We start from the raw sequence: 12,921 nt of genomic DNA on the forward strand, positions 1-12,921 counted from the left end.
AAAACTGGAAGAATACTAATGAAACAAAACTTTGTGAATATTCATTGTTTCAACTATTGTTGAAACCCTCACTAGCCTTCAAACCCCATGCTATCACTACCCTCTTCACTATAATGAATTATTGTAGAAATTTTGAATAATAAACACTTATTCAACAGAGATTATCTCGATTATACACTATTGTGGAATATATGTATAATACATAACCTCCTCTACGTTGATCATCAATTTAGCAGCATAAAAAACAATGAAACATCAATGGCATGCACACATTAACACAGTATGTAACCCGGGGAAAGCTTACAGCTGAAAACCCCACACTATCTGTATATTAATGATTGAGAACATGTAACAATACATAGTACAATACTCCTCTCAAGTATCCAACACTATCTCCACCTGTTACACACAAAACTAGCTCAGATCCGAACAAGTCACAGGTTCAAATCTTCTCCGCTGCTTTGCCTACCTCCACTGCACAATCTGCAAGAGAATTCATGTGAGCACAAGCTACAGTTGCCTTGATATTGGCCCACACTGCGCAATCCTCATTGGCATTACTCAATCCATGCATGTGCAAGAGCTCATGCACAACTGGTAGTCACAACACACTCTTTCACTTACCTCTAACACCTGTCTCTGTTGAACTGTCCATGCATTGAGTTAACTGATGTATTATTTAGTTTCTTTATGAGTTAATAATTAGTGAATTAATTGATATTTAATTCACACAACTCATCATTAGAGTATTCTTTAGTTAGACTGAATACAACTAGTTCAACCAAGTCAAACTGAACACAACTCCATCAACTCCACATCCAACTCCACAGAACTCACATGCATGAGGTCTAACTGAAGTCCTCCATGCAATAGCTCAATTGACCCACGAAGAAAGTGTATTTCCTCCTGACAGTTGCATGTGCCACATCCGTAGCTCAAACTGAAGTGCTCCAAGAGGATAAGATAATGTTTAGAGTCCAAATATTACTAAGGGCTAGTAATATTTGACTGTTTCTATTTTTACCCTGGTAGTCTAAAAATAGACTCTGATCACTCCGCTGTGAACCAAAAATAGAAGTCCATCTATTTTTTCCAACATGACCAATCATCCATAAACAACATCCTACAACTCATAGACCACGATCCATATGTCTAAAAATAGACTTTGCGCCAAAAATAGCATGCGGGACCACTTAGTGAAGGCAACTCCTTTACACTAAGATCCATCATCTTGTTGCATTTTCAACGCTCCCTCTCAACAAGATATGGATTATCACCAACCCTTATCCTACAACTCTGGAATGCTCTGCATGCAACAAATTTGCGCAGTCCACTTGCTCCAACAACACTTGGAACAAAAACACTCCCAACTGACGACTCCGTTGGGCTAGGAACATACTCTGATGCTGAAGCTCTACCTGTTGCTGACAAGTGCTCCCTCTCTGACATCTGCGCTACTGCAACATCTCCATGCATCTCGCACCATTGCACACTTCTCTGTGCCACCTATCACTGTGCAAAACACTTGTGCCTCTCGCATTGCTGTAGCCTGCTAGTTATGCGCTGTCTTGGGATTCCCTACGCTGTCGCTCTCTCTGTCGCTCCATCCGCATCTGTCTCTACCCAATCAGTCAATTCCTGCTACTCCACATCGGGGCTCCCGTAGCAAGGTCTCATCCAAGAGGTTGGGTACCTCAAGGATCCTGCCCCTCCTTGGGACGATCAATCCACATCACCCCACCTCCTACCTAGAGGTATGGCTGCATGTGATCCATCAGCCCACCTAGCTCGAAGTTTCCCCCTACTGGAGGTCTCTGCATGAGTAGATGTCTCTACTCGATCTCCTCTCAAAATCCCTTGTTGTGGCTGCTGCACCAATCGTGGCTCCTCCACAATCGTGTGAGACTTCTTCTGGCTCTGCATGTTGAGGGGTAATATACGCTCCCTCTCAACCACTAAGTCTCCATCAGTTGCCTCACTGCTCAAGGCTTTGCATGCATCTACATGCAACTGATAAAGGTTCCTGAATCGAACCCCTATCTTCCGGGTTTCTCTAGTTGTCTTACTGCGTAGGAAAGCCTTTCCCTCGCTGAAAACAACATCATATCCCTTGTCTTCTAACATCGCCACAGAGATAATATTCTTCTTCAATCCTCAAATATGCATCACTTCCTTCAATCTGAAGGGTTAACCAAACTTCCTCTCAAAGGAAATGGTACCGATATCGGTCGCACTGTATGTACCATCATCGCTCATCTCGATGTGAACTCCAAGATCTTTCTCATCCAGATCAGAAAACAAATCTCGATCTCCTGTCATGTGAGAAGACGCACCACTGTCCAAGAACCATACCGATCCCATCACAATTGATACCAAGCATGCGATCAACGAAAAATCTAGCTCAACCTGCGAGGCTAAGGCCTCTCCCGCTGCAGATCCAATAGCTTGCTTATTTTTCTTCTTCTGTGGACAATCTGTGGCAACTCCATTCTCAGCTTTGATGTTTCTGAGTTTACCCTTGAGCGCCATTCCATCAGCTCAAAACTCAACCGCTTCTCATCTAAAATTCGTGAGAACAAAGTATTTCTTGTACAGAGATCGACTGTATGGGCATTCACGGGATATCTCACCTTCAAAAAGAAGGATGAATCTAGAAGCTACCTAGCCCGATTACAGACTCTGTCTGAAGAAATAAAATGTAAACACTTTCTGAATAATAGATCTGATGATCAATCCCGGTTTGGTATCCTGTAGAAATTTTCTACAAATCAACCAGCTTTGATACCATGTAGAAATTTTGAATAATAAACACTTATTCAACAGAGATTATCCCGATTATACACTATTGCTGAATACATGCATAATACATAACCTCCTCTACGTTGATCATCAATTAGCAGCATAAAAAAAAATGAAACATCAATGGCATGCACACATTAACACAGTATGTAACCCGGGGAAAGCTTACAGTTGAAAACCCCACACTATCTGTATATTAATGATTGAGAACATGTAACAATACATAGTACAATACTCCTCTCAAGTATCCAACACTATCTCCACTTGTTACACACAAAACTAGCTCAGATACGAACAAGTCACAGGTTCAAATCTTCTCCGCTTTTTTGCCTGCCTCCACTGCACAATCTGCAAGAGAATTCACGTGAGCACAAGCAAAAGTTGCCTTGATATTGGCCCACACTACGCAATCCTCATTGGCATTACTCAATCCATGCATGTGCAAGATCTCATGCACAACTGGTAGTCACAACTCACCGTTTCGCTTACCTCTAACACCCGTCTCTGTTGAACTATCCATGCATTGAGTTAACTAATGTATTCTTTAGTTTCTTTATGAGTTAATAATTAGTGAATTAATTAATATTTAATTCACACAACTCATCACTAGAGTATTCTTTAGTTAGACTGAATACAACTAGTTCAACCATGTCAAACTGAACACAACTCCATCAAATCCACATCCAACTCCACAGAACTCACATGCATGAGTTCTAACTGAAGTCCTCAATGCAATAGCTCAATTGACCCACAAAGAAAGTGTATTTCCTTCTGACAGTTGCATGTGCCACATCTGTAGCTCAAACTGAAGTGCTCCAAGAAGATAAGATAATGTTTAGAGTCGAAATATTACTAAGGGCTAATAATATTTGACTATTTCTATTTTTAGCCTGGCAGTCTAAAAGTAGACTCTGATCACTCCGTTGTGAACCAAAAATAGAAGTCCATCTATTTTTCCCAACATGACCAATCATCCATAAACAGCGTCCTGCAACTCATAGACCATGATCCATATGTTTAAAAATAGACTTTGCGCCAAAAATAGCCTGCGGGACCACTTAGTGAAGGCGACTCCTTTCCACTAAGATCCATCATCTTGTTGCATTTTCAACAATTATCTCCATAATTGCCCATCGATTTCCTTTATAAACTCTCGTTGAGAAATCAATGGCAAAGATCTAGATCTAAAATGATCTAATTGATGGTTAAGATCACTTATAAACTTTACTAGAAGTCTCTAGAGGAAAATATAATATGTCTCAATTATTACTAATTAATTAAAAATGATTAATTAATTTAATTAAGACATTTACATTCAAAAGAATAACTTAAGCTTGGCAATATTTTCTAGTCTTGTGTTCTTAGCATTACTAACACCACCTAAGGCTAGAACACTTGTTCAATCCACATCAATCAACATAGTTGCCACTCTAACATAACCTAGGAGAGAAAATAATAGGATGTGGAATACAAAAGTACGTTAGATAAAGTCCTTGAGGTGTAGCTCAATTGGAAATCATCATGAAATTGAGGTCTTATGAGCAAGAGATCAAAGATTCAATTCCCTCAGATGTAACTTGGCCTACGAAGAGGAGGACAGGTCATAGGCCCTAGAGATTATAGTGGTAGTGGCCAGAATTGACCCCATGTCACACAACTACGAGACTAACCCAGTTGTTGATTCCTATATATACAAAAAAAGTAGGCTAAATACGAAGGGCGATTTGTTAGAAATGCAAATTTAGTTCCTTAATCCATTTTGTGTGATCAATGCTTGCTAAATTAGGTTATGATGATTTTGGTGTAATGTTTAGTTCATATTGGATTATTGGCAAAGTTATTGAGTTAATGATAATTATGATCTCTAAAGGAGAACTCTAATTCTAAAACCCATATTTTACGTCAAAAACACCAAAGCTAACCTCTGAATTTAGCCTTTTTTTTAAGGTTGAAATTATAATAATTTTCCACCATGGCTTTAAATTCTTGTAAAATTCTAAACAAAAATCTTAAAATTAATTCTCAATTAAAAAAATGGTGTCCCTAGAAACACCTTTCTTTTTTTAGGATCAAAACAAACATTAATGCTAACAATAACATTGTCTTTTAGTTAGGGTTAAAATGATTAGTTTTCCAAAATTACAATCTTGAAAACAATTGATGTTTCTTCGAATGTAGGCTTATGTGATTAATATTGAGAATAAAATGATTTTCTGGATAAATCACATTAACATTTATCCAGAAAATAGTTTTATTGTAATTAATGTTGTGAACCAAAACCTCAAAATCATCTTCTTAATCGAAAAATGTGGAGTTACAAATAACACATTCAAACTTTTATTTCAAGTTCAAAATTATAATGTAAAAAACCAACATATTATAAACAAAATCATAAAATAAATGAATTAATTAATTAAAAACAAACAAATTGTTAGTCTGACAGCTCAAGGACAAATTCCCTCCATTGGACAACCTTCATCTTCAAGAAATACCCTTACTATCCCTTGGAAGAATTTAATTTTCCCAAGGAAAAATATAATTATTATGATGAAACCCACATGTGCAAAAAAGTACAAGTCAGCTTGGGTAAGCTAATTCAACCCCCTAATGCACATATAAATAGAGCATATGTCTCATCACTTTGGAGTATATCACACAACATATCTTCTCTCTCTTCTCTTGATTGGTTTGTATAGGTCTGTAATTAAAGTTCTGCGCTCACATGTGCGAATGGAATGAGGCAAAAAAAAATTGCGTTGACTTTCTGATCGGGATAGTTGGACTAGTCATTGACCAGATTTGACTTGATGTTTTGAATTGGTTTGACATGGAAAAGTTCAATTTTTGAAGGTTGAATTGTTTGGTGAAGAAGCAGAACTTTTTTAGGTTGTTTGACCATCCTTGACCACAGACTTTGACTGAAGTTGACCACATAAATTTTGAAGTTTGACCACAGATTTTATCTCTCCTTTGACCGAGGTTTTATATTGTTTTGACTAAAGTTTGACCAACAAGGAAGGCCACATTTATTGGCAGGTTGATTGAAAATTTTGGAGCAACTTTGACTGTTGACATTTGGACTAGTTAGGGCATCTTTGACTATTTTTTACTTTGATATAAAATTGCACACTTTGACTTTGGATCAAATTTTACTTTTGGGCTTATCTATTGGTTAGTTGAATTGGATAGTCAAAGTTGTAACAACTTGTAACAACGAACTAAGTTAAGTTGACTTAATTGGCTCAGTAAATTCAAGTTGGAATTCTATCTAGAGTCATGTAGAGGGATTCCTAAATTTAGAGGTCTAGGTTGAGTTCTTTTGAGTTATAATTAATTAATTCAGTCTAACTGAGTTAAAGTCGGTTAAACTAGTTCCAACTGTTGGAGGAACTAGTAGGAGGTCTAGCGGTGGGGAGCAACTTCAGTGCTCAACTAGGTAACTAATAATTCACTCATAAATAGCTCATGCATGTTAGTTCAGAGAAATACCCAGTTGATATTAGAGTTCAAGGAGAGTGTACTATTAGTGGTGTAATTTTCCGAGCTGTATGGATGGTGCATGCAATCAGTAGAAGGCCTGTGATGGACTGCGTAGTTGTCGTGAGGGATTTTCCCTGTTAAATATGGGCTAATTCCCTTAAGGATTGCATAAGGAAGTAGGGGCTTGGCAGGCAACATATTTGGTTAAGTGTTGGCTTGAGCTGGTTTGTGAAGTGGTGAGTGAGATTGTACTTATGCAGAGATTTTTTGGGTTGAACAAGCATTGTATTTTCTTCTCAAATATTCTGGTTAATGCAATATATAGATAGCAGGGTTTTTAATTGTTGTTTTCCCCTGAAAAATATTGTGTTATGTGCGATTGAAGCTCTTCCTTTTTTGCTTCGTGATTTCATCGATCAATTTTTGTTTCTACTGATGAGTAGAGTAGATTCAAGTCAATTGTTTTAGCATATCACAATTTACAGTTTGAATCTTCAATAAAAATCTACATGGTATAAGAGTTGAATTCACTTTAGAAGTGGAGAATACAAGTTTATTGTGCAGGTGAAATCGAATTTGCAATTTCATACTTCAGAGTTAGCAGGATGTCATTCTTCGGTTTGAGACTGTAGTATGCCCTGAAGGGCAACTCGAATTACATAACTTGGAAGGACATGATGGAGGGAGTGTTATAAGACAATTGGCTGAAGGAATTCATAGATCGTGTTATCCTAAAGCCTCCAACATCTTATGCTAAATATTTGGCTAAATCGAGAATGTGTGTGGCAAAGGCGAGAAGGATTATCCTAGAAGGAGTTTGAGATCATATTGTCTCGAATCTCCATTGTAAGGAAACTCCACTTGCAATGTGGAAGGTATTGGCGGACTTGTTTCAAAATAGCAGTGACCACAGGAAGTTGGCATTGAAGGACAAGCTCAGAATGATCATGATGGAGAAGGGCGACTCAATTCCTAAGTACTTGACCAAGTTCACCCAATGTCAGGATGAGCTTGGCAGTGATGGGGTTGCTGTTGCAGAAGACGATCTGGTGAACCTAGCACTTGTAGGACTTCCCAAGAGCTGGCATAGCTACCAAGACTTATTTAATGGGAGGGATAAGCTACTAGAGTGGGAGAGGTTGTGGTTCGACTTGGTACAAAAAGAGATTCGGCGGAACACCAGAAATGGGACCTCATGCAAAGAAATGGAAGAGGAGTTTGCATTAGTCAGCAAAGAAAGGAAAGCCAAGGGAAATAAGTCCCAAGGCAAGGAGAGAAGAAAGAAGAAGGACTTATCAAACATCAAGTGTTTTCACTGTCACGAGTTCGGTCATTATGCCACGAAATGCCCACAGAAGAAATCAAGCAAGAAGGAGTGTATAGTAGCAGCAATAGGTGAAGCTCTATCTTCACAATTCAAGCTTGATTTCACTCTCATGAATGCATTGTGAAGCTCTATCTTCACAATTCAAGCTTGATTTCACTCTCATGAATGCATGGAAAGCACTATAATGGGAAGCATGTGGTATCTCAACAACGGTGCATCATTCCATATGACGGGGAATTGAGATCTCTTTAGTGACTTGGAGGAGAAAGACCTCAAGCAAAACATAGAGTTCGGAGATGATGGGAGGTATAGTGCGACATACATTGGTACTGTTACTTTTTAGAGGGAGTTTGGCTCCCCTCTCTGACTCACAGATGTGATTTATGTTCCAGGACTAAGGAAGAATCTTTTTTTTGTCACGGTATTGGAAGACCGTGGCTACGGTGCAATTTTTAGCAAAGGTTTTCCTTAAACACATCGCCACAGGACAGGTGAAATAGATTGGTGTGCAAGTTAAGAACCTATATGCACTTGAGGTACAAGATGCATGCAAAGCCTTGAGGAGCAAGGAAAAGGTTAGAGACTTGGTGGTTGAGAGGGAGCATGAATTACCTCTCAACATGCAGCCTCAGAAGTAGCCTCAAAAGCAGCCTTAGCAAGTTGTGGAGCAACCACAATTGGAGAAGCAGAGAGGAGATTGAGTGGAGATATCCACTCAAGTAGAGACCTCCAGTAGGGGGAATTTTGAGCCAAGTGGGCAGAGGGAGCACATGCATCCATACCTCCAGGTGAGAGGTGGGGCAATGTGAAGCAATAGTCCCAAGAGTGCAGAAATTTGGGCAGGGTCCATTGAGATGTTTTGTCTCATGGATCATTACCTTGCTATAGGAGCCCACAGTACATAGTAGCAAGATGGATCAATGGTGGTTGATGTAGTCATAATTCAGAGTGACAGAGGCAGAGACTAGTAACAATCATATACTAGGGAGCACATAGCAGAGTTAGCAACAGTGCAAAGTCAGCAGTAGCGCAGAGTTTTCAGTAGCTAGTAGCAGTTAGAGACTCTAGTGACAAATGCATCATACTGATTCAGTTTGGATGCTTTTTCAATTTCAGAAGTTGCAGTAGCAACAACACTAGAGAGAAGTGTTGCATGCAGAACATTCCAAAGGTACCAGATCAGGATAGAGTTGAATTCCTTTCTTCTTGAGAGGGAGTGTTGAAAATAACAAGAAGAAATGTTAAAAATAGCATCTAGAAAAACCCTAATTTAATTTGTCCTTGAATTAAATTGGGAATTAAATCGAAATATTCTCATAAAAACTTGTAACAGTTAACTAAGTTAATTTTACTTAGTTGGCTCAGTAAATTCGAGTTGGAAGTCTATCTAGAGTCATGTAGAGTGATTCCTAAATTTTAGGGGTCTAAGTTGAGTTTTTTTGAGTTGTAATTAATTAATTCAGTTTAACTGAGTTAAAGTCAGTTAAACTAGTTCCAACCAGTTAAGTGATAATTCACTCATAAATAACTCATGCATGTCAGTTCAGAGAAAAACCCAGTTGAGATTAGAGTTCAGTAACAACGTACTATCAGTTGTATAATTTTTCGAGTTGTACAAATGGTGCATGCAATCACTAGAAGGCCTATGATGAATTGTGCAGTTGTGGTGAGGGATTTTCGCAAGTAAATATGGCCTAATTCCCTTAGGGATTGCGCAAGGAATTAGGGGCTTGGCAGGCAACATATTTGGCTAAGTGTTGGCTTGAGTTGGTTTGTGAAGCAGTGAGTGAGATTTTACTTGTGCAAAGATTGTTTGGGTTAAAAAAACATTGTATTTTCTTCTCAAGATTCCTGGTTAATGCAATATACAGATAGTGGGGTTTTTATTTGTTGTTTTCCCCAAAAAATTTGTGTTATGTGCAATTGAAACTCTTCCTTTTCTGCTTCGTGATTTCATCAATCAATTTTTGTTTCCGCTGATGAGTAGAGTAGATTCAAGTCAATATTTTTATTATATCACAATCTGTAGTTTGAATCTATAGTAAAAATCTACACAAAGTTAAGGTGAAGATAAGCACAAGGAGATAAGAGACAAAGGCAATCACCTTTGAAGGAATTTATTTGGAAGAAGCTACTTGGTCAAGATGTCTACCTCATACTTCAAGGATGTAGAGAAGTCGGGTGACTTGCCTAATTTTCTTGCTTGGAAGAATAGGTTGGAAGTAACATTGGATGAAAATGATGTTTTGGAATATGTGGAAGGAAAAATACCCGAGCCAATAGAAAATGCTCCTGTTGCTGCCAAGGCCAAGTATAAGAAAGGTGAGATCAAAGCCAAGAAAATAATTATTGTTTCTTTAAAAGATCATTTGCTTACTTAAATTGGAAAGTTGAAGAAGTCTGAGGATATCTATAAGAAACTGGTTGGGATGTATGAATTCAACAATTGAATCACATTCTCTCCTTGAAAAATCAAATCATAGACATCAAGATGAACAAAGGAGAGATTGTACAATCATACTTCATGAGATTATCTTAACCCAAAGATCGATTGTTGATTATTGGAGAATTTATGTCTAATAGAGAGTTGGTCCTCGTTGCACTTCAAGTTCTTCCTCCAATTTGGGAGACATTCATTACAACTATTAGCAATAATGACAAGTTCCCATCATTTGATGAGCTCATTGGTAAGTGTACTCAAGAAGAAACCAGGATGATATCTAGAGGAGGGATTCAAAAGCATGAAGAAGGAGAGCCGTATGCATTTTCTACACAGGACACAAAGAGGAAAGGAAGAGGAAGGCCATCTAGAATTGAATGCTTCAATTTCCACAGGCATGGTCACTATTCTTGAGACTGTCCGTAAAAGTGAGATGATATAAGGTCCAACTACAATTAAAATCGTGACTTTAACAACAACAAGAAGTTTAATGATAGACGAAGAGATGCTCCTGATGACCATGAAGGAGGTCATTGTCGTCAAAAGAGATCAAGGAACTCAAGGTATGGAAATAATACAGTTGCTACTCAATCTGAATATATTCTTATTTATGCTCTTTCTAGTTCCTCTCCTTTGGATTCGTGTGATGGTTAATTGGTAGATAGTGGGGCCTCTAGACATTTCTCTGGGTATTGTGAAGTCCTCTCAAATCTGGTTGAGAGGGAAATTAATTTCGATATCTTTCTTTGGGATAACTCTACTTACCCTATGAAGGGTTTTGGTTCTGTCCCATTTCATTTGGATTATGGGTAAATTGTACTTCTTCATGAGGTTATGTATGTATCCAGATTAAAGAAGAACCTTGTATCTATATCTTCCTTGGAAGACAAAGAAATGAGATTTTCCTTCACAAGAGGGAAGGTCCTCACCTAGCCTATGGAATCTCGCATTAGGGATGCATTCGCCTTAGGATCTATAATTGAAGTAATTTATAGAGTCAATGGAAGATCACTGCGAGTAATGGTACATGATAGCAATCATCAAAGTGATCTATGGCACTGAAGGTTTGCTCATCTACATTATGATGCCTTGCCTAAAGTAAGGAGGATGGTTTCTAAAATTCCTAAAGTTCAAACTAAGCATGATGGGGTATGTCTGGGATGTGTCAGTGGAAAGAAGTCAAGGGGACGATTACCTTATAGCAAAAGTTGGAACATTGATATTCTATAACTCATACATTCTGATTTATGTGGACCCATGTCGGTAAAATCTTTGGGTGGCTATTTATATTACATAATCTTTGTGGATGACTTCTTTCAGAGACATGAATATTTTATTGAAGCACAAGGACGATGCATTTGATATGTTCCAGGATTTCAAGGCACTAATAAAGAATTAAACAGGGAAAATAATCAAGGTCTGCAAGTCCGATAATGGTGGAGAATACACTTCTAATGAATTCTTTGATTTTTTCAAGAAGGCTAGAATCAAGAAAGAGACCATTGTGCCTTATAATGTTGAGTAGAATGGTGTGGCTGAAAGAAAGAACATGGCCATCATGGAAGTTGCTTGAGCCATGCTGCATGATCAAAAGTTACCAAAATTCCTTTAGTGAGAAGCCACTAAGACAATAGTTTATGTTCAAAACATGATTCCTCATCAAGCCCTAGTGACAATACTCCCAAAGAAGGGTTCACAGGTGTGAATCCCGATGTTGGACATTTGAGGATCTTTGGCTGCCCTGTGTACTTTCATGTGCTAAAGGACAAGAGGAACAAGCTAGAATCCACTAGAAAGAAAGGTACGTTTTTTGGATATTGTGATAATTTAAAATCTTTTATAATATATGTGCCTAGTCAAAGGAATATCGAGTTTAGCAGGGATGTGACTTTCGATGAAAATGTTGTCCTTGGAAAAGCAAGGGACATTCCCCCACCGCTCTTGTTTAAAAGAAGGATGGTGACATGGACCTACTAGAAGGTCTGTATATGCTTGAACCTGAGAGATGTTGTTGATGATCCCATGGAACCTATGGACCCTTTGGATCCTCCTCCATGTTATCCCCCTACCAGGAAGATATTATTTTGGCTTTGTGATACTTTACAAGATGTTGAAAGACATATTGTTAGAGGAACCTTTAGGGAAAGTAAGAAGCCATGCTAATACCATGGATATGTGGTAGCTATGAGAACCATCATATAGGTTGAGCCTCCCACCTTTGAAGAAGAAGTGAAAGAAAAAGTTTGGAAAGATGTTATGGTCGAAGAATATGAATCTATCATGAAGAATGAGGTGTGGGAAGTGGTTTGAGACCCAAAGGGAAGTTTGTTGTGACTTTTAAATGGATGTACAAGATAAAAAATGGAGTTGATGAGAGTATTGAGAAATATAAGGTGAGGTTCATGGCTAGAGGTTTCTCCTAGAAAGAGGGAGAAGAATATGATGACATTTTTGCACATGTTTCCCGATATACTTTTATTAGAACTATTGTTTACCTTGCGGCTAGCTAGGGATGGAAACTTCACCAGATGGATGTGAAGACTGCATTTATTCATGGCATATTACTGGAAGAAGTATATGTTGAGCAACCATAGGGCTTTGAAGTACATGATAGGAAGACTCACCTTTGCAGGTTAGAAGAAGGCACTTTATGGATTAAAACAAGCCCCCAGAGCATGGTATGCATGTATTGATAGCTACCTGGTGAAGCTTGGATTCACAAGAAGCAATGTCGACCCAAACCTCTACTTAAAAGTGGTCCCAAGGTATTCCCCTTATTTTGGTTTTATATGTTGATGATTTATTCTTGACAGGTAGTGACCCTCTGATACTTGAGTACTAGAGGGAGCTAGCCTCTGAGTTCAAAATGAAAGAC

The sequence above is a fragment of the Pinus tabuliformis genome, chromosome 3_1, assembly GCF_031772625.1.
Source record: "Pinus tabuliformis cultivar Carrire ecotype Pingquan chromosome 3_1, CPIR1, whole genome shotgun sequence".
NCBI lineage: Eukaryota > Viridiplantae > Streptophyta > Pinopsida > Pinales > Pinaceae > Pinus > Pinus tabuliformis.